Below are 8,561 nucleotides of genomic sequence, written 5' to 3'. Positions count from 1 at the left end.
AGAATGAATATATAATAGTTTAGAAACGAATTTGGGCTATATATTTGCACACTAGGGGTAAATATATGGTAAGCATACCATATATTAAATATGTAACCTAACCTAGGTACCTTCTTACCTTCTAAACCCCAAAAAAACAGTCGTTTAAATACTGAGAAACCACGCTTTGGCATCAATTTATCTAGCAAATCACCCGTTGTCTGCTATTGAAATTGCCGTTTGGCGGGTTTTGTGACTAGTTTCCTAGATACAGTCTATAGCGGTGTGTATTATATAGTGCACCATTACGGGGTGAAATACTACTTCAGCTACTTTTGGCTGTTTTGGAAAGGAGTTAGGTTATGAAAATGAAACTTTTAGGGATGGGTCTACAGGCTAAAGTATGTCCTGGAAATTTATTTTGAAGTACTTACCTCCACTCCTTCTCCCTCTAGAGGGTCCTGAGATTTGCCTACATGATGGGTCTATACCTATTGAAAATTTGACAAAAAAAAACAAAGTTATCAGTTATCAGTTTCTTTTTCTCTGGCTTTAGTTCTGAAAATGCAATTCCTGTTATTTGAGTAGAATTTTAAGCCATCTCAATGTCTTTTTTACAAAATTTAGGAAACGCATTTGCATATCTTTAAAACCTTATAAATTGGGACTGAGCAAAATTGTGAAGCTGAAAACAATTTTGCAGTACTTTATTTAAGCAAAAGATCTATTTTACAAGGTTTCACTTTTATAACACATTGATTTGTAAAGGTCATCAAAGGTCAGGACCCTCTAGAGGGAGAAGGAGTGAATGTAGGTACTTCAAATTACCTTCCCAGAACACAATTTAGCCTGTAGAGCCATCGTTGAAAGTTTCATTCTCCTAACCTAACCCCTTCCCAAGATAGCCGAAAGTAGCTAAAGTAGAATTTTACCCCTTAATTGGTATATATATATAGGGTTGGGGGTAAAATTTATTTCCGACAAAAATGATTATTATATTCGTAAAGAGCTTAAAAAAGGCATCGAGTAGTATGTTCATTTTATTCGTAAGTCAATAATATGAACTGCCGAAAATTTACCAATATTCTTGCCAGAGGGACGTAAATCAAGACATATTCTTAGGCTAGCACCAATCTCTCCGATCTACGGATGGCTGAAGTATTGACAACTCCGTACATCTGAATACCCTAGCACCAGCTGACTTAGCGAAAGGGGTATCTTCATTGTCAATCTTCACACCTGTCAATTCTTCTACTAAATTCCACGGAAGTTACTATTTCCCCAAGCCGTACAGGAAATTTTAAAATTCATTACAGATTATCACGTAGACAATCAAGGGGTATTTTGCATCAACAGCTTCAAGGCACGTTACGCACTATGTTGCTCACCTTGCTTCCTGTTCCTCTAGGTAGGGTAGTCTCTGTCAGCATCTACTCTTATTCAATAGTTTCTTCATTAAATAAAAATGAAAACTGGATATATAGTGAAATTGGATACTCCACACTCGTATACCTACTATTCCTACCAATAAGGTTAGTTTGATACCTTTGTCAAGAAGGTTATGGTCATCAGGGAGGTCATTTGACACAAATATGGGGAAGGAAACAATGGGAATTACAACAGGGGTGTCAATTGATCATTACCCCCCCCCCTAGATCTTGACTTTTTTTGCATTTACACTGGAATTTTTTGTCTTGTTTTTATTAAAGTAATAACACAATTGCCCCCTTATCCTATAAAACATCTTAATAAAATAAAGCAGTAGCATTCGATGCTCTTTCCAAATATCGTATTTGCGTTTCTGACAATGCAAATCCTGTCCTAATGGTCCCATAGATAACCCTAATATAAATTTCTTCGTTGATTTTATCTCGTGGTGCGTCGTATAGCATATATTCTACATCTTCACTCGAGGAAATTCAGTTTTGCCCTGAGTGATTACTGTGGGACTGCGGGAAGATATTTGAAGGGATTTATAAATTTGGATAACCATGGAAGGAAACATGATAATAGGATTAATAGAAATTCTAGTTTAGCTAATTTTTACACTCTTGGAAAGGGGTTAGGTCAGGAAAACGAAGCTTTCAGTAATGAAGCCAGGGCCAAAAACAAACTCTATGAAGGTATTGCCAAGCTTCTATGTTAACCCTATTCTGATTTCTAAGTCTTAAAAATTTGCCTACTTGACAAGTCAACACCTTGACAAATACAAATTTTAACTTAATTTTCAGTTATCAGTTCATTTTTCTCTGGTTTTAGTTCTGAAAAATGCATTTCCTGTTATTTGAGCAGAATTTTAAGCCATATTAATGGGTTTTTTTTCTAGATTTAGGAAATGTTTTTGCAAATCTTTTAAACCTCGTAAATTGGGATTTAGCAAAGTTGTGAAGCTAAAAATACCTTTCTTGTACTTCATTTAAGCAGAAGATCTATTTTGCAAGGTTTCCTTTTTTTTAAACGAAGAGTTTTAAAGGTAATCAAAGTTTAGTGCCTTCTAGAGGGAGAAAAAAACTAGGTACTTCAAAATACCTTCCTGGGACATACCTTGGTCTGTAGACCCATCGCTGAAACTTTCATTTTCCTAGATGAAACTTTCCTTTCCAAGATAGCGAAAAGTATATAAAAGGGAATTTTACCTATATATCACCTATTTTATTTTATTTCATTAGCATCAACCAAACTTGACTTTTTAGAAGTGACAATCTAATGCACCTGTACCGGAATGCGTTCTGGGTACATTCCAAAAAAGTGGATAGCTGCTTGGTCGGTGAATGTACTGCTTTGCTTTGAGTACATTAAGTTTCAGTATAGTAATGGACATGAATAAATGCCAATGGGACAAGAGTTCTGACAAGGGGTATTTTAGATCATGTGAATCAGAGAAAAAAAAAGTCCTTCTGGGTAGTTTATCCCAATAACACAGAAGCACAAATTTAAATTTGCTACTGTGTTAAAATCACAGCCATAGCTGGCAAAAATGTTCAATGATACAAATAACATTTCATTTCGATGCATTTGCAATATCGATCGAGGGGAAGTAGGAACCCATCAATAACTACAGAGAATTTAATAAATAATAATAAAGTAACCAAATTATTTATTATATCTCCAAGGAGTGGTTGCGCCAAACAGCCTTTGACTACTTTTTATTGAATTTAAATTTATACACTTGTTAATTTGACTAGGATGGCACAGGCAGTGATAAGAGTTAAACGGACTCTTTTATATAGTGCTAGTTTGGTTAATGCTAATGAAATAAAATAAAATAGGAGGAATATAGCCTATAATAGTTTAGAAACAAATTTGGGCTATATATTTGCACATTAGGGGGGGGGGGTAAAGCATAGTGTATATTATTACGTAACATAACCTAACCTAGGTACCTTTCTCCCCCGCCTAAACCCCAAAAAACAACAATTTCAATATCGTATCCGCAATGAAAACCCCGCTATACATTGTATTACCCTATAGCCGTTGAATTAACCCGTCAAAAACAGGTTTTTCGTGACTGGTTTCCATTGCAGTATATAAAAGATTCTGGTTAACATAGGAGTACCGAGAGATCATACTGACTAACTGTTGTATCTTTTGCACTCAAATAATTTAATTTGAAGTTTTTTAATTCGCTAATACTTTTTCCATTACCATTTCATAAAAGAGTGCAGAGCTAATAATTGGCAAAAAGAGAGCAATTCTGGTCCATGGGGGAAAGAGTGCAATGAGGTACAAAAGTGTACAAGTTGGTAATCCTGGTGAAGGACTGACTATAAAATTTTACATAAATGTCATATTGGTCTTGGGAACTAAAGGAAAATAATAAAGCGATCTTGAAGATAAAAATAATTTTAAAAGACCCATTTTTGTGGCAGTCCTGGAAAATTTATATTTAGACACTGTAGATAATTCCCAAATCCAAAAATTTTTAGACGACATATGAATCTAAGAATAACTTGTGCTTTTGTGATACCTAACAATAAATATTTTGTTATTAATTAGGTTTGTCCTATTTCACATGAATTTAAACTGCGAACGCATCTATAATAGCATATCAAAGAGTTTCTGAAAGTTAGGTAATCTTCATTGAAAGTTTACTGAGAGATTTTATGTGACTTGAATCGGATTTTACCATTTACATTTGGTTAGATAGTTAGACTTGGACAGTTAATGCTTTGGAATATGTGACTGGATGGACTTCGAACGAATTTTTAATGCTTCATTTTTGAGCAAGCACTTTTTAACAAGTAATTTTCTTAGTAATTGATTAATCTTTTACCTAATTAACGCTTATTGATAAATTTTTAATTAATTTTCTAATAGGTAATAACATAATAGGGAAACAGTTTCTAACAGCCAAAACTCATGGATCGGAAGATTAACATTATATTGCTTAAAATTTTCTTAGCCACCTAGGACATCGTGCTCACTATAAGACATGAAACGGATCATAAGTGTCCCTTGCAACTGGGGAAGGGGAGAGGGATATGACTTAAATTCCTCCATAGTGCCAAAAAATATAGTCTTAATTTTATTTAGTTATGTCAAGTGCTGCATTCGGCGTAATCATTTCCTCAACAAATGCATAAAAGGAACAAGCATAAAGGCTCAAGCTTTCGTGGTGTCGTGGGTTCCTTCTGTGCCATTGGTTCCACAGTCCATTCATATGATGAAGAAAAATCTTGGCGGCTCAGCGTCATAGCAAGGTAGGGATGGACAGGGGCAGTTACCCCCTCCTTCCACAGAATTTTGAAAAATACATTAATTAAAAGGGTTGAGGGGTACAAAAAATACCAGTGGGGGAGCCCCAATTCCCCACCAACACCCCCCCTCCCCTAAAAAAATGTATCTACCGCTGGGGTGAACCTTTCACAAGCCACCTGTCAAGACGGCAATTTCGTAGCTTATGTTTTGTTGTAGTGATCGCTGAGAAATTTCTGGTGAAAAAAAATTAAAATTTTAATTTCTGCTAGTTTTGTTGTGTTTCTCCTAAAAATGCACCCAGGCTTTATTTGCCGTAAATTCCGCGTTTGTCATCCTCAAAAAGGTCTCCTGGAATAGAATACATTATTCTGCTTGAGTAAAATTGCTATTGGAGTTGTATGAATTGTTTTTTCAGCTACGAGGACTTCGACACAGTGGAGAACACTGTTACTCCATCACCCCTTTATTTAAGCCTTTGTTCACAATTTCCCCGAAGGTTTTGTGTCATTTTTTTATTTCCAGCTTAATTTGGGCAGGGGAGGATCCAGGATTATTTTTTTTTTGGGGGGGGGGGCGCAAAATTGGTTGATCCGATAAAAGAATTTAGGGGGGGCGCAACATTAGTTGATCTGATAAACTTGCGTTAGGAGCAAGTTTAATTAACGCAAACTTGAGTTAATTAAGTAAATTACTCTACTTTAGACTACGCTAGGGGGGTGCCCCCTGAATCAGCCACTGAATTTGGGGCACTCAGTACCATGAGTGCTCATAAGCTGAATTCCACGGGGGGGGGGGAGCTTACGTGGTCTAATTGACACTTTTAATGCTATATAATAGAAATCTCAAAACAAAATATATAAAATAAGGCAGCATCATTCATCCAGGAGGGGGCTGGCACCCCCTAATGTCCCCCCCCTTATGGGCGCCCATGCTCAGTACCTGCTTATATCACTCCCACTTGGATCTAGGGAATTTTCCTAAATCTAAAAGGTGATTCCGCCCTTTCATTTTGTAAAGTCAATTCAGGGACTCAGGGCTTTGTGAACTTATCCTGACCAGACACGTACCCAGGTTTTTTTTTTTTTTTTTTTTTTTTTTTTTAGGTAGGGCAATAATAAAACGGGTTTGATTTGACAATTTTAATAAAAAATATGAGAAAATTAAAAAAAATATATAAGATTTAGAGGGGAGCCCTCCTGAGTAAATTCTTGATCCGGATCCCCAGATGAGGTGCTTAGTTTATGTGCGATCCTATTTCAAGACGGAAGTGCTTAGGGGCATACGTGAAGTTTTCAACTTGAATTCCAACTACTTTTTTCTTCTTCTTTTTCTTCTTCTTCTTATTCTCCTCCTTTGTCTCCTTATTTCTCCCTTTCATTTGCTTCCTATTTATAAATGTTGTGTATTCATTGTTTTTCTTGGTTCCTTTGTGCTATTTGGTATTTTTTTCAATTTTCGATATTTTGTACAGTACTTTGTAGATTAGTCAAATATTCTGTACGGGTTTAATCACTGAATAAAATCATTCATTCATGTCAACTACTCTTCGGTTTCGTGTGTGTATGTCCTGACAATATAAGATAGGCCCCCTGCGACAGTTGAGTCGGTAAACCCACGAACAAAAACTCTGGGAACTGGGATTCAAGCCTGCTTGTCAGCAAAGTGTTCTCTCTCGAGAAGCGGTGACAAAATACCATTTCGCTGCATTTCAAGAATATGGGGGATATTTTTTTCATCTATTTCTTTGCAATTTCCCTATCTTTTTTGTATCTTTGTGAACGAAATCTTGCCCTCCCTCCCTTTTACTGAATTGCCGCAGCTGTACCAATTCTCTATTGATTTTCAAAAATATAGCTAAGAAAACGACGTGATTTTTATTATGTTAAGCCTCAGGGGAATCTGCGCCACGAAATATTCTTATGACATATACTCAATAAAACACAATTCCTAAAGCTGTACTGCTTTTCAAAGGAAATTGAATAAATAACCCAATTCTTATTTCTTTCTTATCAGCATTATAAAATTAAATATCTTTTATTTAATTTAATCTAGTTTGCTTTATCTAATCTTTAATTTAGTTTAATTTATTCTACTCTAGTTTTATTTTATTTAATCTAGATTAAATCTTCAATTCAATCTAGTTCGTTTTTATGCTAAATCTCTAGAATTTTCACCTTTTTCTAGTCCATTTTTTCCACGTTGTCTGCCATTTATTTACTAGTGCAGAAGTCAAATTTCTTAGACAAATAGAAAAGACAAAGTGAAGTTTTAAAACAATTTGATCAACAAAATAAAGTTAGAAAACCTACTGCAAATGCCTAATTTGTACTTAAAAATAGTTAATTGATTTTCAAAAAATCAAATATTTCCAGATTTTCAACGAAAGTACCGAAATAACATTGTTATGGATAAAACTGGAAGCAACACTTAAATCCAGGGAGTGGCGGTTTCGAAGGGTGGTAGTCCCCTCAGATTTTGGTTTAAACATCACTTTTTACTTCTATCTAGAAAAAAAATGTTTTTAATTTATGCAAACAAGCATTGTAAAAATATGGTTTTGCTCCCTCTGACTAGGGCCATAATGAAAGAAAGCCCAGAGCCATGTTTTATTTGGTGTTTAATTTAGAAATATCAGAAAGCCAATCATCGACTGAAAACGTAAAACGAGCATTTTTTCGATGCAGCACAAGAAAGTACTTGTTTTTCTATTCCTAGATTTGTTGGGCATTTTTCCGTAAAATGCCAATGTGAACGAGGCTGAAGGTAATTAAATTGTGTTTTACGGTTGATAGGCTCCCAAAATCTGTGTTTTGACAATCGAGATGCTGTAGAGCAGTGGTTCTCAAACTGTGATACGCGTACCCCTTGGGGGTATGAAACAATTTTTAGGGGGTTAGCGGCCGGCCAACAAAAAAATAAAACAACCCTTTAATTCTAGGACTGGCAAATTTATTCATATTTAATCTATGGCTTACTTATTACTGATAACTGAAAAAGGGTACTTAGAGTGTATTTTGGGTAAAAAAGGGTAGAGTGTCTAAATAAGTTTGAAAACCACTGCTCTAGACTCTAGATCTAGAGCATCGAAAGAAGAACTTACAAAAAAAATATAAAGGGAGGGACGTGTATGAATCAAACAGTTCGTGGGTAACGAACTGCAAGTAAGGAGCGACCCGGCTCAATGGTAACCGAAACTCTAAAAACGGAATTTTGGTACCAATAGATACATCAAAAGAATCAGATTTTAATGCTGATTTCAAATATATAATTTTAATCAAGTTTAATGTTATCCATCAAAAGTTACGTGCCTGAGAAAATTTGGCTGATTTTAGAGAAAAGGGGGAAAGAACACCTAAAAGTTATAAAACCTTAATGAAAATCACACCATCATATTCAGCGTATCAGAGAACCCTACTGTAGAGGTTTCAAGCACCTATCTCCAAAAATGTGGAATTTTGCATTTTTTGTGAGAAGAAAGATCACGGATGCGTGTTTATTTATTTATTTTTTTTTTAATTTTTGTTGTTTTTTTCCCAGGTGTGATCGTATCGACCCAATGGTCCTAGAATATTGTGAGAGGGCTCATTGGAACGGAAATTAAAAGTTTCAGCGCCCTTTTTAAGTGACCAAAAAATGGAGGGCAACTAGGCCCCCTCCCACGCTCATTTTTGTCCCAAAGTCACCAGATCAAAATTTTGAGATAGCCATTTTGTTGAACATGGTCGAAAATTTGGTAACTATGTCTTTTAGGATGACTTAATCCCACAAAGTCCCCGGAGGGACGGCTGAAAGTTATGAACTTTACCCAATGTTAACATATAGTATTGGTTATTGGGAAGTATACAGACGTTTTCAGGGGGGATTTTTTCTGGTAGGTGGGGGGG

At 35.5% G+C, this 8,561-nt stretch overlaps 1 protein-coding gene across 6 annotated transcripts in view; it reads left to right on the top strand.

The window, feature by feature from the left end:
- The first annotated feature begins 1,390 nt into the window (after window positions 1–1,390).
- Window positions 1,391–8,561, top strand: part of LOC148941940 (uncharacterized) — a 114,772-nt gene continuing 107,601 nt past the window's right edge. For 2 of the 6 annotated variants that reach the window (XM_089103100.1, XM_089103098.1), the window contains exons 1-2: window positions 1,418–1,511; window positions 4,513–4,679. The gene's annotated coding sequence lies outside the window, so the exon portion shown is untranslated. Of the gene's footprint in view, window positions 1,512–4,088; window positions 4,221–4,512; window positions 4,680–8,561 lie in introns of those variants that run through there. The other 4 variants (XM_089103103.1, XM_089103099.1, XM_089103107.1 and 1 more) reach the window with 4 other exon arrangements.

The sequence above is a fragment of the Artemia sp. Qi Xiang Cuo genome, chromosome 17, assembly GCF_049724085.1.
Source record: "Artemia sp. Qi Xiang Cuo chromosome 17, ASM4972408v1, whole genome shotgun sequence".
NCBI lineage: Eukaryota > Metazoa > Arthropoda > Branchiopoda > Anostraca > Artemiidae > Artemia > Artemia sp. Qi Xiang Cuo.
Note: the sequence above shows the minus strand (reverse complement) of the source record. Positions and strands in the feature narration are given on the sequence as shown.